The following is a 26,818-nucleotide window of genomic DNA, read 5'->3' on the forward strand; positions in this document are numbered from 1 at the left end:
GTAATCACCCCCGGCAGCACCATGATGCTAGGGGCCAGCAGCTGGCCTGGTGCCAGGACCAGGGCTACAGGGAGCTGGGGTGTAGGGGGCATCAGCAGGTCCCCTGGGGCCCAGGGTCAGTGTCCAGGCGCTGATTAGAAGCAAGGAGCAGCAAGAGCAAATCTGTTCCTAGACAAGCTCCAGGGCCAGGCAGGGGGTCCAATGGGGGTCCGTTTGCCAGAACAGAGCCCAGGAGCACCAAAAAAGGGGATAGGAATCCAAGTGGCCCAAGGGTGCTCGGCTGCAATCCCTCCTGGCTGGGAGCAGGGCTGGCCCAGGCCAGCGGGGTGGGGCGAGCCACAGCTGTAAGGGAGAGAAGCAGGACCGCAGCCAGAGAAAGAGCCTCTCTTCTCTGCCTTCCCCCTGGGTCCTCTTCAGAGCAGCCGATAAAACACAGGGGACTTAGCTCTGTCTTGAAGTGCAGAGAAAATCAGATTTTTATAGTCACTCTTGGATTGGTATAGTAATTAAGCACTCAAAAGGAGAGATATCTGCTGAGAACAGCTTCTGGGTTGCCTGCCCGGCCGGCTCTGTCTCTAAACACTGCTGTTTGCCGCCTGCCGCCAGGCTGCAGTTGGGGGCTTCCGGCGGCCACGTGGGTCTCCAGCAGCTGTGCCCTCCACACCTCCAGCCACAAGTTGGGGGGGCCCTGCCAGGGCCATTGAGAGTCATTCTCCAAGAACTGGGATTTGGAGCCAAGGGACATTCAGCTCCTTCCAAGGCATTTGGCATCATTTCATGTAACCCCCAGAGCTGCGGGAGCTGAGATTTCTGCCATGGGGACCCGAGAAACAGAGGAAGCTGGTCTGCAGAGAAGGAAAAAGGCAAGACAGAGATGGAAGGATATGCAGTGAGGAGCAGAGACCAAGAGAGATGCTGGTGGAACACTCTCTGGCAGTTCTGGTCCTTTCCCGAGGATCAGTTGCCTCCTTCCAGGAGACATTCAACATCCTTAGAGCAAAGCTCCCTTTATGACTGAGCTACTTTGAGTTGGTTTCTAGTCCTTCAACCAGGACACGATTACGTTTTCTACTGTCTCTGACACCAGGAATCCCAAATTCCATCATTAATTCACTAACAATGTGCATCAGGTATACACGCACCCCCTTTGCAGAACAAAATGTGAAGAAGGGGAGGGGAAAGTACGCCTTATGCAATCCAAATTAATTCCTCTGCCCCGTGTGGCCCCGGCTTGCCTTGGCTCTACATCCAAAGCCACAGTCTGGCGGCCAAAGGCAATTAAAAAGGAATTCCAATCTTTACTTGAATCTCTCAAAGCATTGTAAACGTGACCCAGTTCAAACCCTGCAGACTCTTAAAAACCCCTTTCCTCTTTTCTCTGCCTTTCTCCAGAGCCTCACATCCTCCAAACCTTTAAATTCTTACCCTTGTACCCCTCCCCTGTCAGCTCTCCTGCCTCGCCCCCTCCACCTCTTCCTCAGTAACTCATTACAGAAAGGTTTGAGGCTCCCCTTTGTCCCTTACCTCTATTTGCCATGACAAAAGGGAGCTTTGAAGCCACTGGAACATCTGGTTCTTCTGCTGCTCCTCTGTCCTGTCTCTCTGCTTGCCCCTCCCCGGGGGGCGGGGGGGGGGGTGCTCACAAAACCCTGAAAATGGCACTGACAAGGACGGAGGCTCTCAGAGGACAGAAGAGGGGGCAGTGGGAGGCAGGGGCTGGGGGAACAGAGTGGGCAGGCTGGGGGCACTAGCCAGTCTTGGCCTTGCCCCTTCGAGAACACTGGAGACACGATTCAGTGTCCTAGGGGCAGCCAACAAATCTTGACTTCACCGCTACCTGCGGCTTCCAGAGCCAGAGCCCCTACTCCCTCCACCCCATGTCCCCAACGCCCCATCTCCGCTGCAGGTGCGCACACAAGCGCTTACGAGCATGTGCACACAATGGCGAAGGGTCTTCCTTCTCCCAGCAGCGTCACATCTTCCAGGGGCTCCCCACTGCCTGGTAGAACTTGCCATTGCCTCTCCTTGGCATTCAAAGCCGTCTCTCAGCCCAACCCCCTCCCACTTCCTGACATGAGGCCTTCAGCTCGAGGAAGCCTTTTTTCAGCCGGCTTCCCCCACCCCCACCCTGTCCTAACACCACCGGCACCTGTATAAATCCAGCCCCCACCTGCAGGGTGCCCAAGCCCATGTTGCCTTCTTTGGACACATAAATGTCATGGAGGGACTTCCAGTGTTTCATGGCACATCACTCTGACCATAAGCTCCCCGCGTCTAGTGCTCGGTCCTTCCAGACTTTAAGGGTTACAAAATCATCGTCATCATCATCATCACCATCACAGAACAGTAAGTCTAGTACACTCCTATTTTTGCAAGAACAAACAATAACTCCTGTTTCAGGTGTGTATGTGTATACAGGTGAGTAGATGTGTGTGTGCACACACATGCAGAAAAAAGGAAGGACACAGCACAGTTTTTACATTGGTTGTCTCTGGAAGGTGGAATAGGAGACAGGGATGGAGAAACTTTCACTTTTTACTTTCTATTTCCTTAGTGGTTACATTTATTACTGCAAGCACATATCACCTGCAATTTTTTCCTTAAAAAAAAAAAAAAAAAGAATAGAAGGAGCTACTAACTCACTATCTGACCTTAGCCAAGTGCATTTCCCTCTCCTGGCTTCAGAATCCCGTTGTCTGGGCAGGTTTTTTCCTGAACATACAAGGGCAAAGCCAGACTTGGCTGGTCCCTGGGGTTAGACCCCAGCACCTGGAGTCTATTCAGGGAGCACCTGGCTGTTCACCCAAGACCAAAGTAGGAGCCCCAACCACAGCCATACCTTCCTTCCCCGAGGGCCCCCACCCCACCACCAGGATGGATGGAGCAAATCTACCCATGTGGCTCAGGGAAGAGACGGGGGTCCTCTGTCTTGGGTCCCCATGGCACATGGTTGGGCCTCATTAAGACCTATAACACGTCAAAGAGAACTTAGGCCTTCAGGGAACAAGAGATTTCTATGGAAAGAGAGTGGAAAGGATTCTGGAAGGACCCTCAGAGTTGACCTAGACCATCCAGTCTTTTGAAAATAAGGATGCCATGGGCCAGGGAGAGCAGAGACAGGCTAGAATTGTGTAGATTTACAGGGGAGGTGGGAGGTTCAAGGGGACCCTTCAGAGCCCCAGGGCGGGGACCCTTCAGAGCCCCAGGGCTGGGACCTCACATAGCTCCTAGTGCCGGGCTGTGCCTGAGGCCCTGGGACAGAAACCGCTGCTGTCGTGGAGGGCACAGCCCTAAGCTGGACTAAATGGAGGCCAAGACCACAAGGAAAGCAAAACTGAAGGTCAGGCCCACCTCTCCAAGGGAAGAGTTTGTATCTGCAAAGTGCCATCAGCAAACCTGCTCCCTTCACTCTGAGAGTACGCATGTGTGTTGCTGATTTTCCCTGATCAGCTCACATTATCCATGTCAACAGCTGTCTTAGCACCCTCTGACTTCTGTCCTACAGCCTCACCCTGTCCCGCGAGCACAGAGCAGGGACTCAGGGCAGATCTGGGGCACAGAAGAGTACAATGGTTTGGTGGCCAACGTTTGGAGTCAGACTCGCATGCAAATTTCACCCCTGCCACTGGCCCTTGGATGCGTGATCTGGACAAGCTATTTTTTTCTATTTTTTTAAAAGATTTTATTTATTTATTCGACAGAGATAGAGACAGCCAGCGAGAGAGGGAACACAAGCAGGGGGAGTGGGAGAGGAAGAAGCAGGCTCATAGCGGAAGAGCCTGATGTGGGGCTCGATCCCATAACACCGGGATCACGCCCTGAGCCGAAGGCAGACGCATAACCGCTGTGCCACCCAGGCGCCCCTGGACAAGCTATTTTTATTGGGAAGTTTCTATTGTGGTTTGGCAGCTCCTTCTAGCTCCTTCCTCCATGTCTCCACCCCACCCCAGGGTCACCCTACTCCCTCTCTTGAGAGACCAACAGAAGGTCCTTATCTGGATACACAGTCCCCACCCACGCCAGAGAAACCCCATCCAGTAGCACACCCCCAGGGCCAGGCCAAGCTGCCCTGATCCACAAGAGCCACCAGTGAGAGCTGTCAAAGCACACAGGGGTAGGTCCCCAGGATCCCCAGCTCCCCAGCATCAAGCAACACTTCACTCTGATTGTCCAGCCCACAGCTGCCTCCCCACTGAACTGTGGCCTCAAGGGCAGGGAACGTATATCCTTCATGTCCCGGCTCCCAGTACCCAGCATCAGTCCAACTCAGCACATTGTCCGTGTAGCCAGAAGTGTGGACCCTGGAGCCAACCTGCTTGGGTTCCAATACAGATTCTACCACTGTTTGCTGTGTGACCCTGGGCTTGTAACCTCACCTCTCTAAACTGGTTTCATCACCTGTAAGACACAACGAATAATTGTACTCATCTTTTAGGATTGTTGTGGAGATTAAAAGAGATATGTATATCAAGTGCTTAACACAGGCCAGAGCACACAGTAAGTGCTCAATATAATTAGCTATTATTGGTATTACTATAACTATTATTACGTCAGCTCACATTGACTTCTGAACTTCTGATTTCATGAAATCATAGGCTCTGGTATCTGGAGGGGCCTTATGTCAAATAAGGAAGCTGCAGGCACCTGGGTGGCTCAGTCAGGTTAAGCGTTCGACGCTTGGTTTTGGCTCAAGTCGTACATGATCTCAGGGTCATGAGGTCGAGCCCTGCATCAGGCTCTGTCTTCAGCAGAGAGTCTGCTTGAGATTCTCTCCCTCTGCCCGTCCCACAGCTCACACACACACACACTCTCTCTCTCTAAAGTTAAAAAAAAGAAAAAGAAATCAAATAAGGAACCTGAGGCTCAGAGAGATTAAGAGACTGAGCAAAGTCACACAGCTAGTAGGAGACTGAGCTGAGTATGGAAGGCAAACTTCCTACATCAGCGTTATTTTCTCTGCACCATCCCCTGAATCCTCTCTCATCTGCCCTCTCGTTCTGGCTTCAGCTCATACGTGGTTCTGTATTCTCTCTTAACTGCCTCATGTGTGGGTGTACAGGAGACTGCTTTTGTGTTTGTGCGTGTATGTTTGCAGTTGCCCGTGGGTTCGAGAGTTGGTGGGGTTTGGTTGTGTGTTTCTGGGCACACCCAGGTGTGTACACTTGCATCTGTGTAGGTGACTGTTTCCACATACATTTGTGCTGGGTTGTAGGTGAGTGTGAACATGTGCGCAAACACACACGGGTCAGAGTGGGTGTGGGAAGCCTTGCAAGCCTTCACCGTGTGCACGTACACGTGTGTAGCTGTTCGGGGAGTTCCCTCCCAACACGAGGGAAAGGTCATTGAAGTCAGGGCTATGTCCTCCACTTCGTGGTGCCCTCCTTGTGCCTGGCACAGTGTTGGGCATGCAGCGGGCCTCAATAAACACGGGTGGAATAGAAAGTGGCGTGGGGAGGACTTCCACCTCCTCAGCAGTCTCTGATTCTAAGCTCAGCAGTTATAGGAGGGGCACTCCCCCAGGGCCCCATCCAGCTGGGCCATCCTGTGCCTTCCCTGAATCAGGCAGTGAGTGCAAAACAGCTGGCTGAAGCCGTCCCTGGGGGGCAAGATGAAGTGGGTGCCCGGGGACATACCCCCAGCCTGAGGGTGCTTGCTTAAGCGGCAGTAAAGGAAACAAAAGATGAAATACATCAGCCATTGGCAGCCGTAAAAAGAGCAAAATCGCTCAGCGGAAAGCCGCGTGCTATCCATCATCCGGCCCTTCTCCACTTCAGCTGCCGAAGCAAGAGGGTTTTTTAATGCCCTCCAATTCATTTGCATTCGTACTGCCACTCTTTTATGGTATCAGGGGTTGCCAAGAAGATCTGAGCGGTTTTTTAAAGACGTTGATAAACCATTTCCGCCAGGGAATAAAAGTTTTGGGGGGAAAAGGGAAAAGAAAGTTTTCCAAAATAATGCATTCCATCTGCAGAGTGACAGGTAAGTGATTCTGTAGATGTATTGGCCCCATAAAACTGAGCAAGGATTTTGGCCCAAATGTGCTCTGTGCTGGTAAGATGAGCAGTTCATTCATTTTGTAGCTGAGTTGAGACCTAAAACTTTGCAGAGAGTCACTGAGAAGAGCTTCAAAGGCAGCCTGCACCTTCTGTGTGACCAGAGCTTTGTGACCCCTGAGACACATATACACTGTCAAAGTCTCTGGGACTTACAGCTTCCTCTAGGAATCCCCACTGGCTTTGAAAGTGTAGCAGTAAGTGATTCGGCAGAGAGGGAGTCTCCTTCCCTTCCATGGGCCTGAGGCCTAACCAAGTAAATCAGATCTGTCCCATACCAATACTATACCATCCCTTACCCTCTTGCAACACTTGACTAAGCACTACCACATGACTCAGTTTTGCTGCCAACTTCTGGCTTCATGACCTTAAGCAAGCCCTTTTGCAGTCTGGACTTCAATTTCTGCAGCAGCCAAGGGAACATACTGGTCTAAATGTTTGGTATTCTAAAGGAGTCAGGTATAACCGCCCCATGTCATAGGCAACTGAGGCTCAGAGAAGGGAAGTTACTTGTCTAAGACCACACACCTGGTAAAAGGTAGGGGCAGGACTTAAACACTGGCTTCCCAATCCTTGGGTAATGGCTTTCTCCTCGCTCCCTTCCACATTTTGGACATGTGTTATACATCAGGCAGTTGTCCACTACTTCCCTGCCTTCCTGGAAGCTGGGAGTAGAACAGAGGGAGAGATGGAATAATCCCAGAACATCCTGGTCCTACTGAGAGAACTGCAGAGTTTGCCAGAAGACCGCCTAATCAAAAGAGCATGAAGTGCCCCAACTCCACTTAATCCCAAGTGAGAACTTCCAGATTCCCTCTCAGTCTGAGCTTTATATTCATTACCAATGTTCATACATGAAGACACAGTAGACGACTTCTGAATGTGTTGGTCTGACTGGTACCAGAAAGATCTCTCTGGCCCCCGCAAACAACTGCCCTAACCCTATCATCCTGTCAAACATTCCATTAGTCAAATCTATGGGTCAAGGGACTGAAGATACGATTTAAACTCAAGTGACATTTCACTGGAGGGAACACAAGTGACAACTCTTTGCTTCTCCTTGGTCTGTTGCCCAAAGGGCTGATGGGGATGCTTAAGGAACAAGGATCTCTGAAGGATGACTTTAGAGGTCTAGAGTACCTATGATGAGTTTAGAGGTTTAGAGTACCTATGATGAATAGCTGAGTATGTAGTACTGGTGGGATGGACAAGGCTGAAACAGGGAGAAAGGTGCTAAGAAAGGGGAGTTGGGAGTAGTCAGCATTCTGGCAGCAAGAACAGCTGGTAACAATGGGCATCATTTATTGAGCTCTTACTATGTTCCATCATTGATTTATTTTATTTCATTTGACCTTTACAACAACACGCTAGGAGGTAATTTCCAATCATCCTCCTTTTACAGAAGATGAAACTGAGACCCAGAGAGGTTAAGTAACATGCCCAAAGTCACACACAGCTAGCAAGCTACCATAGAGCCAGGATTCAAGTCCTACAATCCAAGTCTAGAGCGATACTTTGCCAGCTCAGTGAACAACCATGTCATAGGATCATAGGTTGTGGCAGATATCAGCACCCTGCCTGCAGCTCCTTACAGGCAAATACCTGCTAGAGACCCTTAGAGACCTGTCTTATGAACTCCTCTCCTTGAGCATTTCCAGAATTGAATTCATGATCCTCCCCTCCTATCCACATATTCTCATATCCCTCCTGTATTCCAAGGTAACCTAGGAGTCAAGCTGAACTCCGCCGTTTTGTGCACCCACACATCTCACTGCTCACTGGACCCTGTCTTGTCCATCTTCTATAGGCACCCTCCTTGCTGAGCCTGTGAGCTCAGGCCCAGGACAGCTCATTGACTCACATCCCCATTTTCCCTGCTACACACCCCAGCAACCTGCAGCTTCCCATGTGGACAGTCACAGGCCCTGGATGGGGTCTTCCACCACCCACCTCCCTGACCATGGATCACTGATCATACAAGTCTGCACAGCACCTTGGGGAGAGACCTGGGCTCTTGCACTTATTAGCTTGTCCACTTGGGCAAACAGCTTCCTTTCAACCCCTCATATGGAACCTCCCATCTGTCAGCTAAAGAGCTCAGAAGTGGATAAGAGCTAGTTATTGCCTTTGAGGGGCTCAGAGTACAACAGCAAGACAGATATATGATAAGATCATTAAAAAGTTTGATAAGGCCCTGGAAGGGAAACATCTGAAACAGAGCACAAAGGAGGGAGCAATTAGGTAATTAATGATGACAGCTACTGTTTATTGATTATCTATCATACGCTAGGCATTTTACTTATATGAGTTCACCTGATCCTTGCGTTAAAGCTTCCAATAAGACATAATCATCCTACTGTTTAGATAAGAAAGAATAAGTTTGAAGAAGTAAAATAATTCTCTCAAGCCTACACCCAGAATGTCCTTGGGATTTCCAATGCTCCTCTTCTTCTTATACTCATAATACAGTCTCATCCATGACCTCCTTCCAGTGGTGTCTGGTCCAGCCTTAGTTTCCCCATCTACCCAGAGAACAGCATGAGGTAATAATCTCTCTGTGGCCTCCATTTTCTCATCTGTAAAATGGGAATAATAATAAAACCCACCACAAAAGTTGTGCTAAGAATCTAAAGAAGCTAATATATGAAAAGCATTTAGAGCAGTACCTGGCACAGTCAGGGCTACATGGTGATATATTCTTCTTACTAATGTTATTTTTATTGTTATTTCCAAGGCCACCATCTTGCCTTGAGCCTCTGGATCATCTTGGGCTCACTGAGGAGCCCATCATCCATGTTTATCAAATGATACAGATGAGAGGGGCATCTGTGTGGCTCAGTCAGTTGAGCATCCGACTCTTGATTTCAGCTCAGGTCATAATCTCAGGGTCATGAGATCGAGCTCCATGTTGGGATTCAATGTTCAGCAGCGGAGTCTGCTTGAGGTTCTCTCTCCCTCTCCTTCTGCCCCTCCCCCCTGCTCTCTCTCTCTCTAAAACAAATAAATAAATCTTTTTAAAAAAAGATACAGATGAGAGTCACATGCACTGACTGAGCTCTAAGTGAAAGCTTCCATCCCCCTCCACCCAACCAGCTCTTTCCCAAACCACAGTGAGCAAGCTTCTCCCACACCCCCATTTCCACCATCACTGGGGGGCTCCTAGCCCCCTCACTTCCCCAGCCTCATGAACAAAAAAAAAAAGGTCGGGGGGAGCCAGAAGGGACTGCAAGAAGCCAGTGGAGAAAGGGAAAAGGCTGTTTTTCCCCAGGGGTCTAAATTTAGTGGTAAAAGGTATGCTTGCAGTTCATGATCAAAAACCCTTCTGCCTCCAAGAGCACCGGTGTTGGCAGCTGTATCTATGACCAGCCAAGAGACTCATGTCAGAAACTGCCCATTCCTGGTGAATTTCAATGAGGTGCCCTTTCTGCGAGGAGGAGGAAAGCCATCATTTAAAAGACGAAGGCTGCTTTCACTTGGCAAGACAGGGTGATAGAGCAAATGTTGCCCTGGGGCACAGGAAGAGAAGGCTGGGGGTCTTCACCCACTGCAAGTCACACGCAGTGCATGTGGACAAGGTCCCTGCTCTGTGCCTTGTCTTGAGTTGGGTGCCAGCACACTGCGGTGCATCTGACACTATCTCACACGTAAACAAGCAATTACTAGACAGAGTAAAATGTATCAGGATAGAGATACGCACGGTGAGCTCGGTAGGGAGGGGGCAATGGAATCATAAACCCAGCGTGGGACAGAGGGTTTCACAGAGCAGACATGCAGCATGCATGAATACGTGCATGAACACATACAGCATTTGAGAAGGGTCTTGAAAGAAGAGTAGGAGTTCAGCAGGCAGAGAAAAGGGCTGGGGTAGGGCGTGGGGAAGCATTCCAAACAGAAAGAATAACATGAGCTAGGATGAGGATGTTCGCGAAAGCCCAGAGTATCAGGAAATGATACCTTGTAAGAATTTGTCAGGCACCAAGGAATGGTAAAGAGTAAGAATGGAAAAGAAGCTGGAGCCAGGCTGTAAATGGCTGTGTACACAGTGGTTAAAAATGCGGATCTCCAAAAAAGAAAAAGGGGGGGGGGGGGGAAGAGGCGCCTGGCTGGCTCAGTCAGTAGAGCATGCAACTCTTGATCTCAGGGTCATGAAGTCAAGCCCCACATTGGCCATGGAGTCTACTTTAAAAAAAAATGTGCATTTCCTCTTTTAAAGAACTGAAGGATTTCAAAAAGGAGACGATATGATGCATGTATGCTTGAAGAGGCATGGAGCATGGATTATAGGAGTTGTAAGAATGTGGACATTCTTGACACTTCTAGAGAAAGGCAATGAAGTGTTCAACCTGAGGTTTCTGGCTTGGGGCTGGGGTGGGCAGAGGGGAACAAAGGATGCTGAACAACTCAACAGCAAAAATAAATAAATAATCCCATTAAAAATGGGCGGAAGATCTAAATAGACATTTTTCCAAAGAAGATATACAGATGGCCAACAGACACATGAAAAGATCCCCAACATCATTCATCATCAGGGAAACAGAAGTCAAAACCTCCATGAGGTATCACCACACACTCGGCTATTACCAAAAAGACAAGAAATAACAAGTGTTGGTGAAGATGTGGAGAAAAGGGAACCCTAGTGCACTGTTGGTGGGAATGCAAACTGGTGCAACCATTATGGAAAACAGTATGGAGGCTCCTCAAAAAATTAAAAATAGAACTACCGTATGCTCCAGTAATTCCACTTTTGGGTATTTATACAAAGAAAATGAAAACACTTAACTCAGAAAGATACAGGCACTCCCATGTTCACTGCAGCATTATTTACAACAGCCAAGATATGGAAGCAGCCTAAGAGTCCACTGATGAATGAATGGACAAAGAAATTACGGTACACATGCACAATGGAATATTACTCAGCCATAAAAAGCAATGAAATCTTGTCATTTTCAACAACCTAGATTAGAGGGTATTATGCTCAGTGAAGTAAGTCAGAGAAAGACAAATATTGTATTATCTCGCCTATATGTGGAATCTAAAAATCAAAAACAAAACAAAAACCAAGCTCATAAATACAGAGAACAGACTGGTGGTTGTCAGAGGCAGGGGGTAGAGGGGGATCAAAAAGAAAAAAAAATGTATTTTATATAAAATACTGAAATGTTTATATATTTTCTAATATAAACGAACAAACAAAAGGCTAGCTTTTGACAATGGGACATGAAGTTGATAGTCAACCATTAATAAAACATAAATTTTCACCCTTGCTGATTTTTTTTTGAATGCCTTGAGACATTTTAGCTGGAGAACAGGTAAATTAATTCAGAGGAATACAGAAAGAGACTCTGGGTCAGCCCCAGGGTAGGCTGGCCAACCAGATGATGATATCTGAGGATTCTCCAAAACCAACAGAGGCCTGGAGCTATAAGCCAGCTGGGATGTGGGGTGTGAGACCCTAGACTGGCAAGAGATGGGCCAAGAGCCCAAGTGCCCAGCCCATATCCCCTCCCCCACCCCTTGCATCCGGGATGGTAAATACATTACATCCTACATGCCAACTCTGATGGATTGCTGATGTCTACCAAAATTGTTATTTGAAAAGATTATAAAACCGTATCTGGGCCCAATGGGAAAGAAAACTCTGATTGATAAGCAACATCTGTCATGGACGCTGGGTCGGGAGAAGTCGTACATGTATCTCACACTTGTTTTCCCTGCACTACACACTTAGATTTCCTGCTGAGAATTATTGAGATGAGCTTTGGGTGCCTCACTCGAGAGCAGTGGGTGTGCAACGGAGGGTGCAGTTATAATTGGGAGCCATGAACCTGACCTGTGTTCTTTGGACCTCCAGCTAGTGGAACCTGGAGGAGTACCAGATATCTCCATCTCTAGGGCTGCTCCCTGGCATCCTGAATGGCATCTTAGAAACCCCTCCTGGGAAACCCCTGGACTCCCCCAGATGCTGACCTGCTGTTGGAACATGAACAATACCTAAGCATTCAGAGGTCATGTCAAAAGGCAGTACAAGCCATAAAGATAAGAAAAGGCATCTTTCAGGTTAGAAGTTCTTCACCTAGGACCCATGGATGAGCTACAGGAGGGGTATAACCCCCTTGAGATCACACGCAAATTATTCTAAGTATGTGCATTTTTCTCAAGGAAGGTCTTTAGTGTTTGTCAATCTCTCAAAGCCATGGCCAAAAAAGGCCTCACTCCCTGCTCAAGACGAAAGAGAGTAATGAGATACAAGTGAATTCTGCTGGGGTGAGGAAGATGAAGCATCCACATCTCAGTAGGAAGTGAACTTCTGGGGTTATCTTCTGTCTACTCAGCCATTATAATCCACTTAGCTTTGAAAATTATCTTCCAAATCTGAGATGCAAATCTGGGGCTACTTTTTAGTATTGGGTAGCTCAGAAATCCAGGGAGGCATTTTTTCTCAAAAAATGTTCTTAATTTTTGTCAATCTCTCAAAGGGATACATGCTCCCCAAAAAGCTTCGACCATTGCCGAAGATGAAGGAAAATAATGTCTATAATCAAATAAGCAGGGAAGGTTTGGGGGACCAGCAAAGGCAAACAACAACAACAACAAAACCTTCATTGTCGTGGTTGCACAACTAGAATTGGCCACACCTGACACACGTCCACCTCAGGAAACTGCGGTAGGTTAGGAAGATGCTTTGACATTACATTGGGAATTTGGTAGAAGCCCCCAGCAACAATAGGCTTAGGAAATTGCATCATATGGGGGTCGAGGGTCTGGGTCAGGGCTGGGAAATGGGATGCAGGGACTTGGGTTCACAGCTCTGGCTCATGAGCTGTGACACACAGAGCTGTGTCCCTTTCATCCAGAGCACTGATGTCCACTGGTAAATACCCATGAGTTGGTGTGTTAATGTGTGATCTATCTGGCAAGTCTGCCAGCCCTGGGACAGCAAGGACTGCGTCTGGTTTTGCTCCCACTGTCACCTGGCAGAATGGTGGGCACATAACAGATATATTCAATAAATATTTGTTGAATGAAATGGTGGGTGGATGGATGGATGGATGGATGGGGTAAGGCGGTCCATCTGAGTGGCAGAATCTGGAGGAAAAACTAAATCCAGTGCTTCACTGGTTTGGCATGCAGTACAGTAGCTCAAAAAACAGCCTCTGGAGGTAGAATGCCAAGCCTGGGTCTCAGCTCTACTGTTCACTTTGTGTATGACCTTGGGCAAAATATTTAACCTCTCTGTGTCTCCGTTTCCTCACCTACAAAATGGGGATAATAACAGTTCCCACCTCGCAGAGTTACTATGAAGATTGAGTTAACACAACTAACATTAAGAATAGTAGCTGACACATAAGCACCAGGCAGTAAAATTTTAAGAAGCTACCATGATATGGGGAATTGAGGTATAAGGCAAAGGAATGCAGGGGATAACAAATGATTGAAAGCAAAAGTGGTCCATACTCCAGCACTCAGGCTACTGAACTCAGGCTCCTGCTGCCCCCTCCCTAACTCCCACAAGGACCATGTGCACTGAGTCTGCCACAATGACCCCCAGAGACAGCTCCCAAGGCTCTGGAGAGAAGTTTACACTATGGCCTATGAAAGTGATTATGTACAAAAAGGAAATGGATCCAAATAATTTCTAAACACTCTCTGTGGATTCTTCAGGTCTGGGACATTCAGGTATCTCCAGTCCTCCTGAGTTTGATGGTGAGAGAGAAGTGACTAGAGGAACGGGAAAGGAGGTTTGTGGCCTCAGGATACCAGGCTTTATATGGACCATCCCACACTCTGCTTCTCCTGGCCCATGTCCCCCCAAAACACTAAGCACCAGATGCCTCCCTCCCTACCATCATACACAGCAATAATAGTAATGACCGCTCAGAATACAGACTGTCTTAACCACCTCCTCTGCTTGTCTGGTCAACAGTAGAACAGACAATGCACCTACGGAAGGAATAATGACTCTGATCTACGGGTCACATTTAGTGTAGGCATATCCACAGTCACTTCTACCCCCAGCCAAATGATGTTGAAATCCATTACAAATTAAAGACAGCAGGTGTCCTTGAAAATGTTTGTGTCAACCGCCATTTTGTTTCAAGGGGGCAGAGTGAAGACACGATCATCACAGTGGCAATCCTGTTTCTTTTTGCTAGTCCCCAGATGTGCCAAAATAGATCCGTTTCTTCTAAATTTATCAAAGTGTTGACAGACAAAAAAAAATGCCAAGCTGTCAAATTGAAACAGAGACCTCGTTTCAGTTTTCAAATTAAATGCACCCAAAGAAGTTCTACCGTGGAAACCGTACTGGGCTGCAAAAAGACCGACATTCTAGTTCTTGGCGTGGTCCTCACTGGACAGGTGGGTTTGGGAAGCTACTTCACGCCTCTGGGCCTCAGCTCATCTGCAACAAGGGGAATTTGGACTAGAGAATATTATGCTGAGAAAAATGATAAAGTTTCATACTCCTCACTTTGCCCCCATGCAAATTCTCTGAGTCATCCTCTTCCGCCCTTCTTCCCTCCAAATGCTGATTGGTCCTTCTTCCTCCAGCGATTTGTCATAAATAAGTGAACAGGGCAGGGCAGGGCAAGGGGAGGGACTGCCTGCGGCCCTCGAGAGCTCATTAGTGGGAACAGCTTCTCCACTGTGACTTCTGATCTTCAGCCCTGATTCACTCAAGCGGTCACAGGCAAAAGGAGAGGAAAATGAGGAGGTGGGGAGAAGTGTTGCTACAGAGCATCAGGGACTGGAGGGGCTGGGCAGCATGACTGGCTAAGAGGCGGAGTCCCTCCAACTCAGAGCACACTGAGTCCCTGGCCAGGCCTTAGCGTTAGACCAAAAATGTGGGGACCCCAGAAGATGACAAGGATCACCCACCAATAAAGTGGGCCCTTGAAGAATCTGAACCCTTTCAGAAAACCTCCCAGGGAGGTCAAAGTCACAGTCATCCCTCTGAAAACAAGCTTGAGAGCTGTTGAAGGAGACCAAGCTCAGAAAGGGGTTTGCAAAGGCCCTTTAACAACCAGAGAGCTGGGGGCGGGGGCTGGAGAGCAGGGTTGGTGGGAGGGGTTAAGTGAGTCTGGAGATAAAAGTCTGCAGAGGGTCCAACATCTGAATGCCTATAGAGCTGTCCATGGTACTGGTGGCCTCTGCCTGAGGCGCTCAGCCCACACCGAGTTCTGTCTGACTTCAGCCAACTCCAGAGCCAGATGCCTGCCCAGCTCTGCTGCCTGCCTGACCATGACTCCCTGCAGCCTGCCCCAGTTCATGACTGGGCTGCCCTGGGCTGCTACCTCTGTTGGCTGCCTTCCCAGAGCCAAGCAGCTACTTCCGTTACCTGCTGCCTGTGCTTGTGGTCTGTTCGCCATGGCCCCTCCCAACCTGGCAGCCCCATTCCCACTCAGTTCCTGAGAACAGAGCTGTGAGTGATAAATACGTCATAGGGAGAGGCACTGGGACTTGGCCCAGCACCCAGAAAACCAGGCTGCAAGAAGACCCACCCCTCCCCACACCCCACCCGTACCAGAGTGCCCTAAACTGATGGCAGAGCAAGGCTTCCCTGACAACAGAAACCTATTCCCACACATCAGCTGGCTGAGCGGGAGCCCAGCCCAAGTGCAAATTCCCCGGCAGTCTCCCTGCGGCTCCACCCCACCCCAGTTTGCCCCACAAATGCACCCTCTTCAGCAAGTTCAGAAAAGCTCTGTCACCAGCAGCTCGCAGGTGGCCAACTGCAGCACTGTGGGTCACAGTTAGGACGGACGCATACCCCTCTCCTTTCCTATGACCCTGAACAAGTTGCCGAATTTCTCCACACCTCAGCATTCCCATCAGGGTTGCCACAAGGCCATCATGAGATCATGGGCATGAAAATGGGGTAAACTACAGAACAGGGCTCAAGGGGCAGTTACTGTTACTATCCAAATCCCATCTGGGCCTCTATATTACTCTGAGCCTGGTCAAGGAGGGTTCTGGAAGCTAGTTGGTAAAGGAGAGCATGTAAGTATTTCCATCTACCAGGAGTTTTCACACCTGCTGTCTTAATTAATCCTGTGAGGCAGACAGTACTGTTGCCATTCTACAGATGAGCTTAAACTCACTGCCCAAGGTCGTGTGGCTCAGGTGCCACCAAGTCAGGATTTGAACCCAGTTTTGTGTGGCTTCAAAGCCTGTGCATTTTAAAGATTTTATTTATTTATTTGAGGGGTGGGGGGAGAGGGAACATAAGCAGGAGGAGGGGTGGAGGGAGAAGCAGACTCTCTGCTGAGCAGGGAGCCCCTGGGATCATGACCTGAGCCAAAGACAGACGCTTACCCAACTGAGCCACCCAAAGCCTGTTAATTTTAACCACCACTGTTAACTACACCCCTCTTGCCTAGTTACTACCACCCCTTCCAACAGGACCAGATCTTGTTTCCAGAAACGCAGAGAAGCAACCCTACCTCAAAGGAAGGCCTCTCATGTCACCTGCTCCTCAGATCAGATCTCTGGTCTGAGCTTCTGTTCCAAGCCGGGCCTCACTCCCAGTTTGCCAAACTGTCTGGAACTTGGCTTTGGGCTAGGGTCCCCTGGAAGACGCAGCCCCTTCCCTCAACCCCCTTCCTCTACCCAGTACCCCAGCCACGTCCTCTTCACAAGAAGGGGCACTGGAGATACAGAATGTGCCCTTAGGCCAAAAGTTCTCAAACATTATGGTGCATAGGAATTACTACAGAAATTCAAAAAGGAAAAAAAATGCACAGTCATCATCTGCAGAGACCTGAAGCAGCAGATCGAGAAGGTTCCCAGAAATCTGAATGTGTAACAAGGTGACTCCAGTGTCCCCACTGCACTGGACCCACAGTCCTGTGATTTTTCCTTTGGGCTGGAAGGGGGAACTGATTGGAAATCTCAAATATTACATTTCTAAGGGGCTTTGAGCTTACATAATGTTCCTTTTCTTCCCCTCCAACTTTACAGATAGGAAAATTGAGGCCTAAAGACAAAAGGTGATTCCTTTCAGATCAGACCACTGGTTATTCGAGCCAGGACTGGGGCCTGGGGCTGCTGCACGGGGCCCATGAGGTCCAGAGAGCCGGGGCAGGGATGGTGGGAGGTGAGGCCATGGCAGCCCCACAGCCCTTGGGTCACTTAGTTGTGGGACCACGGGACCAGTCAGCAGGGACTAGAAGGCTTTCACTCTGATTTATGAGGGGGCCTCCCCTGGAGGACTCCTGGGTAGGGACGCCATTTGTTACTTCCCCAAGAAGGCTCCAAAATGATGATCACAGCACATGACCCCCAAGTGCACACACACACACACACACACACACACACAGCTTCTCCTTAATAACTCCCAGGCCATCTGGTGCAACCACCACTGGGACTCCCAGGCCTGGGTGTCAGGTGTGGGGGCCGTGACAAGCGGTGGCACAGAGCTGGATTCTTTTGGCCAGCAGGAGAGACGTTTGCACAGTGCACTGACTTAGAGCTGGAAGAACACCCAGGGGCACCCACACCAAGATCCAGGGACGTGCGCTGCTCAGCTCATTCAGTCACAGATCTGTAGTGGCACTAGCCAACGGAACTTCTCATGATGATGAAATGATACAGAAATGTCACAGGCCAACTGCTCTGCCCAATACTCCAGCCACGAGCAGCAAGTGGCTAGTGAACACTTGAACGTGGCTAATGAGACTGAGAAACTAATTTTCTTCTAATACATACTAAAATGAGTGAAGATATTAAGCCATTTTAATCGCACAAGAGGGGGCACCCAGGTGGCTCAGTTGTAAGCATTTGACTTCCGCTCAGGTCTTGATCTCAGGGTCCTGGGATGGAGCCCCGTGTCCAGCTCAGCAGAGAGTCTGCTTGTCCCTCTCCCTCGGCCCTTCCCTCTGCTCATGCTCTTTCTCTCTCTCTCTCAAACGAATAAATAATATCTTTTTTAAAAAAATAAATCTCACAAGAGACTTCTGGGTAGGGACCATCATTTTGTCCATTTCTAGAATGAAGAAGCTGAGGCACAGAGGTCAAGTAACTTGTCCAAGGTCACACAGCTAGAAGGTGGTGGCGGTGAGAACCGAAGCCAGCCAGTCTCTTCCAAAGCCCTCCGGTAAGCCCTGCCTCACTGCCTGTGCCCCACCGCACCACGCACGCTCACCCAGGGTCTGAGTAGGGACCCTGAGCAAGGACCAGGCTGGGAGCAGAATCAGAGCTCTGCTCTGGAGGGGGACGCCCACCTGGTAGAAGAGAGCCCCTCCCATACCTTGGCAGGGCCCCAGTCTAATGAGCAGAACAACAGACCAGCAGCAGCACTGGGAGCCTTGACTCAGAAAGAGAGGGTCCCTGAATGACGCAGTGACAGTCTGACGGGGGAAGGCCAGTCCCTGCCCTGGAGCACCTCCCCGTCAGACGGAAGAGGCAGGGAAACTGCAGAGGTCCCCGCTGGGGGTGTCATGAACAAGGACAGGTGTCTGTTGAACCGTCAGCGCCCCCCCCCCACCCTGCTGCCTCCATGTCAGCTGATGGCAAGGAAGTGTTTGCGGCTCCCAGGAGCCCCAAGATAAGCCCTTCCTGAGCCTCTCTGAAAGTGAAGGTCTGGAGGAAGTATGGCATCGCCACAATCGCTTCTCCCACGCTCCGGGGTAGGGGAGCCCTGCTACAGCTAATTAGGAAAATGCATTAAGAACACGACTTACAAATGGCCCCACGGTTCCCCACATCTCATTTGCATTGAGCTGTTGTTACCTTATTGATTATATTAAATTAGGAGATAGTCACACCGTCTGCAATGCAACAATTATCATCATCAAACCAATTAGTATCAAATGGGATGTGGTCCCGGTCGCTCCAGCTCTGCACTCGGCTATTTCCAACTCTGTCAGCCGGCCTTATGAAATAATTGTGTTTCCACTGAAACAGTGGCAATCAGCAGAAAGCTTCCCAAGAGACCCTCCTCTCTCTCCACAGCTCCGTGTCCCCGGATAGCTTGTCATGCAAACACAAGCAAAATGATACAACTGATATCTCTGGTAGCAGAAGTCTCAAGGGGGACAAGGGGGGTGCTTGACGGACAGACCGCAACAGGCCGCGGACAGCCTCGATCAGCTCGTCACAGAACTGTGTGAATAGATACCCTCATGTAATGACTGGTCCCCCATAAGCCTGGTGTGCACTCCCACAACTAGAATATACACACACAACACATTCGAACCCCCTCACTCACACACAGCCCCATGAACTTCAACACCACCACCCCTCAAGCAAAGGCACACAACAAACTCACACGCACTCACACTCACAGTCGCCCACTGCCGTCCCCGCCACACATGCCTCCAACCAGCACACTCCTGTACAGCGCACACACAGTAATTATCCACCCAACACAGCCAAGCAAGCCCGCACAGCACACACACACACACACACACACACACAGTGATTTATCAGTCACACACAAGGACACAATGCACCACACACTCGTGAGCACACACCACTTTTGGGAACATCCTAGATGGAATCCAGAGGTCTGACCCCAGGATTCCTAAGACAACCCCCGCCCGCCCCCACTCGCGGCTGCTCCTTCTCTGTCCTCGCTGACACGCTGCACCCCAGGTCTGCTGTACCACTCCCAGCGGTGTGGTTTGCAGCCTCACCCAAGAGCACTACCTGCTTTGTGGTCCTCCCCCTCAGTGACCGGGGAGGGGGCCCGCGAGGGAGTCAGGCAGAACACCAGTTGCTCAGAAGTTTTCTATGAAGAGGCAGCCCTTCGGAGAGAAGCTGCACCATAAAGTCCCTTGATTGCACCGGCGCCCGTTCATTTGCTCACACGGTTTTAACCTGGTGGCCATTTATGGGGCGCACACCCTCCGCCCATCACGGGGTTACTCCTTCATTTATGCAGTCAGTACTTCCTGAGTGCCTCCGATGAGCCATTCTAGACACTGGAGATTCGACGGTGAACAAAAACAGTCCCTGTTCTTGCGACGCTTAGAGTCTAGAGGAAGAGACAGATAATAACGTAATAAACCACTACATATATAAAATGTCAAGAGCTGTGAATAAAAATAAAGCTGACATAGAGTGTGGGGGTGCCGTTTTAGATAAGGGGATCAGAAAAGGCCTCCCCGGTGATGTGACATTTGAGCAGAGATCGGCTGGAAGGAGAGGCGAGCCGGCAGGCGCAAACATCTGGGAAGAGAGCATGCCAGCCGCGGGAACGGCCAGGGCGGAGGGCGTGCGTGGCGTGCCCTGGAGCAGCACAGCAGCCAGCATAGCTGGAGAAAAGAAGCAAGGTGGGACACGGGGTCGGCGCAGGTCATGGTCCCAGGGAGCTGGGATCGAGCCCCACATCGGGCTCCTTGCTCAGCGGGGAGCCTGCTTCTCCCTCTCGGTCATTTCCACTGCTGTGTGCTCTCTCTCTTTCTCTCTGACAAATAAATAAATAAATAAAATCTTTAAAAAAAAAAAAAGCGGCAAGGTGCCTGTGGACAGGTGCAGCCTACTTGTGCACTCTCTCACTTACTCCTCCCAGCCCTCTAGGACTGGGCTACCATCCTCGCCAGTTTGCAGATGACAGGCTGAGGCTCAGAGAGCTGACACGACAGTGGCCAAGCCACACCGCTCTGAAGATACTGAGTGGAGGCCCATGCCCAGGGCTGCCTCTTCACCCTGGGCCGTCTCCTGCCCTTGCACCCCTCTCCCCCATCTCAATGCCACGCTGAGTCCAGGTCTGTTAACACAGAATCGTGCTGTAGCTCACTTACCATGGTCACCAACATCACAACTGACCTATTAATTCATTGCCAGAGCTTTCATTACACACGCGATTGCAATGCCCATGATTATGGTCATTAGTGGAGCTTACAACTGCAAACACCATTAATAACTCAGAGCTCTTTCCATCACCACTGCCCGGCCCCTCCCGGGGTTCCCCACGTGCACACACAGAGCCGGGTCAGGGTGGGGGGACTCCGGTAGGAGCTGGGGAGCTTCAAATCCTCAGAGGTCTGCCCCCAGCCGCCACGGCTGCACCCACCCCACAGCCCCCCTCTCCCGGGCAGGCTCTGCTGCCTGGAGTTGCTTCCACTCACTTGTTGCTTTGGGTTTGGGAGGAAGAGAGCGCAAGCAGAGCCCTGAAACATGCGGAGAGCTGAACACTAGCTGCGGACAATCACAGTTCAAGTTCCAGGCGCAGGCAAGAGGAAAACCCCTCAAACGAAAGAGCAGAGATTCACAGCCTTTGCCAGAATCCCCTCCAAAATGAGGTCAAGGAAAATTCTGAAATAGTTTTGTGTCTAGATCTACAAAGTCGGTGCTAGATGTAAACACTTCCCCGTTTCCTCTCACAACAGCCGTGGGCGAGAAGGATCAGCAAGCACACCATACAGAGGAAGAAGCTGCAGCTCAGAGACGCTAAGCCACTTGCCTGAGGTCACACAGCTAGTAAGTGGAAGAGCAGGACTTTGAGTCCAAGTTGCTCTGGCATCACAGGCTGTGACCTTGCCTGAATGGCCCAGATCAGGGAGGTACCAGAGGGACTGAGGAGGGTCATGGCATGTCCAGCCAACTGTCCTGCCATGAGACACTCACTCAGCTGTGCCCCTCTCCCTGCAGGTGCCTGTGGGAGGCGGCCAAGAGAATGGGAAGAGGGAGGAGAAGGAAGAGGGGCTTGGGGAGAAAACAAAGAGACTTAAAGGCAAGGAGAAGGAATAAACAAAAAGCCCTCTTGCCCACAGACTCGGCCACCCTTATCCTCACCCCTGCTTCATCCTTTGTACCTAATATCCATTTGTAACACATGATCCTGAATCCATGTTCCAACATATGGCAAGAATTGGATGGTCTAGGGGCACCTGGGTGGCTCAGTTGGTTGGGCTTCCTACTCTTGATTTGGGCTCAGGTCATGATCCCAGGGTTGTGGGACTGAGTCGCAGGTCAGCCTCCACACTCAGCGGGAAGTCTGCTTCTCCTGCTCCCTCTGCCCCTCCCCCCCAACTCATGTGCCCCAGGGGCTGCCGGTCCACTGTTCAGAGCACTTCTCTTCCGAGCGGCTGGGGGTGCCCAGGAGGAGGGGCGCAGCCACACAAGACCGGGGCACTTCCCCCCCCCCTCCGCACTCACGCGCCTCCCCATGTGCGGCTCTGCTTAAAACACTATCCCCTCCCAACCTCACTGTCTGGCAAACCTCATTCACCCTTTAAGACTCACCTCCTCACCTCAAATGTCACCACCTCTGGGAAGCCACCTGTGACTCGCAGGCAACAAGAGTTGGGCAACACCGAAGTGTATAAAGAGTTCGTTTTCTCCCCCTCCCTGCCTTCCGTCTCACTTCCTTGAGGTCACGACAGATGGTGCACATTCTTTCATACAATTTTCTAGGCCCATACAAACAAAAAATTTGTGAGCTTTTTTCCCCCCTTTTTTTCTTTCTTTCTACTTATGTGTTTAATTTAAAAAAAAATAGAATTCACATTACTCCAAACTGGCTTTGTTCACTTCACATACCTCGGACAAGCCTCCAGGTCGGCGCATGTGGACGGAAGTCCCTCCCCCGTCGCTGGTGTGACCACAGCGGAGCTCAGCCAGGTTATTCGGTCACTTGCCTCTCAATAGGCAGCCGATCATTTCTTTTCATCACTGCAAACAGTGCTGTAATAAATGTCTTGTACATTTATCTCTATGTTCTGATGCTGTTACTCCCACAGGATGGATTCTCAAGGGAGGGATTTGTGAATCAGAGGGTGACCGTATTTTAAATTTTAATTGCTACTGCTGATTTTGTCCCTTAACATTTACAGCAATTCTCGCTCCCGGCGATGTATGCAAGAGCCCTCTTCCCACACCACGGCCAGAACCGGACAATCACTGCCCTTGTTACTCTTGCCAATAGATGGATGATAGTACCTATCTCATAAAATTGTTGTGAGGTTTAAATATAAAATATAGTATCCACTACCTGAGTTCTTGATCAATATTAGCCATTTGCAGAACTCTGACATCACATTATTATCATAGATCTAAGGAAAGCCTAGAGTACATCACGACCTCTAGGTTCAGGAGACTGTGGTTTGTTGGTTTTTTTAAGTAGATCTGAATTCCAATTGAGCCTTCCCTGCCCAGCTGGATAGCTCTCTGCTAGTCATTTAACCTCTCAGAGCCTCAGCTGCTCCATGTGTAAAAGGGGGACCTGAATGAACCCTGCACATTCTCCTTCATGAGGAAATGAACAGAGCTCAAATGAATTTGTGACTGTGAAGTCATCTTTAAGATTCCATTCAGGTATGGGGGTTATACTCTCAGTTCCACTAATGACCAGGCATGGTCTCTAAGGGATTACCAAGCAGCCACTTCTCAGGAGAGCAGGGACCTTCACAGTCAGAGAAGAAGGAGGAGGTCCCCTAACCCTTGGCCTCAACCCTTCGACGAGGCATTTATGCTCCAGGCATCCTTGAGGACAAGGCAGATACATGAATAGGAGCATAGGGTCACCTAAGGGGCCCCAAAAGAATCTCCCTCTATCCACAAATGTCCCCTGGCCCAGGGAATATCGTGAGATGTCTGAATTTTCACCACTAGAGACCTATGCCTCCCTACCACATTCCCTGGGGGACCAGGTCCATTCCTGCGACTTCCAGCATTGTTTACCAAACACTGCCGAGTCTGGGCTCTGTGCCAGGCACTGTGCTGGCACACGTGGCACCTCATGATCAACTCCATGCTTGACTCTATCAAGGGCATCTCTCCACCTCTGACTCCCATCCATGCTTCAGACCCACATTCCCAACTGTCTGCTAGAAATCTCACCATCCATGTCTAGCAGGCCACCGAAACTCACCATACCCCAAAGTGAGCTTCTCAGCCTCCCCCATAAACCTGCCCCTCCCTCCTCCTGCTTCCCCATCCCCAGGCCTGACCTCTCCCTTCTCTAGGCCATAACAGCAGAAGCCTCTGCATCCACCCAGTCCCTCACCACCTGCAACCCAGCAGTTAGAGTCTTAAAAATTCAGCTGCCTTCTCCATCCCCCCCACCCAGGGCCAGGATTCAATCAGATGAGGTGAGTGCGGCAAATTTAAGGAGGTGCTCTCAGGTCCTTCCAAGTGGTGACCCTGAGAGTGAGCGCCTCCTTAGGAACCTCGGCCGCTCGCCCTAGTCAAGGGGCTAAGGCAGCAGCTGAAAACCTCCCCTCCCTGCCTCCCCTCCATGCCTCCCCTCTCCACCTCCAATCATCCTCTCCCCTGTGGCCAGATTAACCCTCCCAAATCCCAGCTTTGATCCAATGGCATCCCCAAGAATCCCCCAGAACTCGCCCGCCCCCTACTGAATTAAGTATCAAGCCTTACACTGACTCTGGACAAGTGGGACACCACGCACCCAACTTCTGTTTGAATTTTCCCTGCCAAAACCCTTCAGAGCCGACATCTGATTGGATCACAAAAACACCTGACACAAAGCAGCCCATCCGTAGGCTACCTAATAGCTTATCACATGGCCTGACACAAGAAGTTCTACATGGAGAAAATCGGCATCATCTGAGCCAATCAGATTTCTTCTCTCAGGAGTTCGTACTAGAAGGTAAAGAAAACTGCCTAATTGCTGGACAGAAAAAGCAGAAGCCAGAAACTGAACCTCAGTCATGTCAACAGAGTTAATGCCCTTCCTCCAGTTGCGCAGGTCCTGGCGCCATCTTAAATCCAGTTGGCCTTGGTTTTCCAGCCCTGCGACAGCTCCTCTTACTGGCTCTCCATAAGAAGGCCCTTATGATGCGAGAAAGGTCTTGTGTGAGCTAGCTCGAGTGGACCGCTGACCCATGAAACCAGAACATTCACAGCTCTTTGCAGTACAGCCCTACGTAGAATCTTCACTACAAGTAACAGCTCCTCGAGCTGGTGTGTTTGGGGCTGGCTTTTATCCAAAGATGCAGGGAATTTCTTGAATATGGACTGGAAATAGGACACAGAAGGCCACCAGGAACCAGTCCTTTCTCTTTCCCTCTGCAGGCCACTTGGTCCCTGGATAGACCCTACCCACTCCCAGCTTCCCAGTGAGACATCCCAACCCCACCTTCTCCCAGTCCCAGTGCTAAATTTCCAGAAAAGAGAATCTGATTGACCCCATTTGGGTCAGTTATCCAATCACCCAAGAGCCAGGAAACTAGCTCATGGGAAAAGCACGGCTCCTGAGCCTTTGAATTCTTCCCCTAGGTTAGCCTTTGCCCTTTGCCAATTCACACCCACCCACGGCTGTGCTTTTGCCAGAAGGGGCCGGGGGGGGGGGGCTGCCTCTCCTGACCTTGTGGGCCTGGCACTGGGTGAGGAAGGCTGGATCCCACCAAGACCCCGGGGTGGAAGACAGCTGTCTGGAGAGGGCTGTAAACCCCAGCTCCTGCCACACAGCCCAGAGCTTGGCTCTGACACTCACACACCCACGGGGAAAGGGGCATTTGATGCTTCTGTGCAGTTCCAAAAAGCCGGAGACATCACACACCCACAAATAATAATCATGATTTTCTGTAATTATTATTTGTGTATTTTGCATAATTGTCATAATTATTATCATCAGCTCATCAGCCTCCCATCCCAGCGTGCTCTCCTCCCGTCCTCAGCCCTGAAATCTGATCACATGGGGCACCCTTTCCTGCCTCTGACTTCCTCCCTCGTGCTGGTTCTTAGGGATTCCTTCAGAAAATGGGATGGGACCCTCTTGAGGGTTCTTCTGCCTTGCTTAACCCTCCAGAATGTCTGGCCCTTGGTGCTAACTCTGTGCCGAGCTGTGCCAGAGGAGGGAAATGAGAGAAGCTGGCTTGCTCATTTGCTGTAGTAAGGAAATCAGACCTCCCTGCCCCCCTCCCAAAAGTGGGGTGCTGGAGCTGGGATGAGCCAGGAGTTCAGGGTCGTATCCCAGCTTTGCGTTCCAATGTGTGACATCACATCGGCAGCCTGGAATCAGTCACGGTGGGAGTGTTTACACCACAGAAATTGGCAGAAGGGCTCTTTTCCAGGGAGCTAATTGGTAAACATTGATCAGCACAACTTCAAACCCACCCTCCACACCATAGATGGGATGTTCTTTTAAGGCAAAATAGAACCATGTCACTCTCCTTCAGGGGCTCTGTGTTACCCACAGGTGAAGTCCAAACTCCGCGATGTAAGGCCTCCAAAGCCCTGTGTGGCCCAGCCCCAGCCCATCACTCTGGCTTCCATCCTTACCATCTCTCCATGCCCTTCCAGATGTCTCTGCGCCCCAGAGAAGTCACCTCCAGTCTCCTCCACACACACACCCGCTCTGACTTATCTTCTCCACCTGTCTTTGCCCCTTCCTTCCTCAGTTTTGGCTATGATGCCATGCTTTTCTAGAAAACCTTGACCGACGCCCCTGTCCATACCCCACTCTCACGGCACCATGCATTTTCCCCATGCGTCTACCTGCCCATGGCCCCCCTAAACCACTTGCAGGGTCAAGTCTAATGTCCTCATTCTTTTACCTTCAGCACCTGGCACAGAGTCCCACCATGTTGAACTGAATAGACTCAAACTGAATTGCATCAAAGAGAATCAACACCACAGCCCAAGGGAGGCTGTGTGCAGGGTCGGCACAGAGCGCAGAGAGAGAGCTCTGGGAGGCCAGAGAGAGCAGGGTGCTGCTGATGGGGACACGTCCCCAGGGAGAAATACCAGGCCACACGTTAGCAGGGCAGGAAGGCACCTTCCACTTTGCTGCTTCCTGCCTACCCTGGGGCACCCCCATGAACGCCCCTGTCGCTTCCCTATCTGCTCCGACAGCCTCA

At 50.3% G+C, this 26,818-nt stretch overlaps 1 long non-coding RNA gene across 2 annotated transcripts in view; it reads right to left on the minus strand.

Annotated features, from left to right (window-relative positions):
• LOC121099798 overlaps positions 1–26,818 on the minus strand; it is a 66,185-nt gene that overhangs the window by 31,181 nt on the left and 8,186 nt on the right. Inside the window, exon 2 of one of the 2 annotated variants that reach the window (XR_005831549.1) lies at positions 22,539–22,670. This is a non-coding gene — a long non-coding RNA (uncharacterized LOC121099798). Of the gene's footprint in view, positions 1–22,451; positions 22,671–26,818 lie in introns of those variants that run through there. The other variant, XR_005831548.1, reaches the window with a different exon arrangement.

The sequence above is a fragment of the Ursus maritimus genome, unplaced genomic scaffold (genome assembly GCF_017311325.1).
Source record: "Ursus maritimus isolate PB19 unplaced genomic scaffold, ASM1731132v1 scaffold_32, whole genome shotgun sequence".
NCBI lineage: Eukaryota > Metazoa > Chordata > Mammalia > Carnivora > Ursidae > Ursus > Ursus maritimus.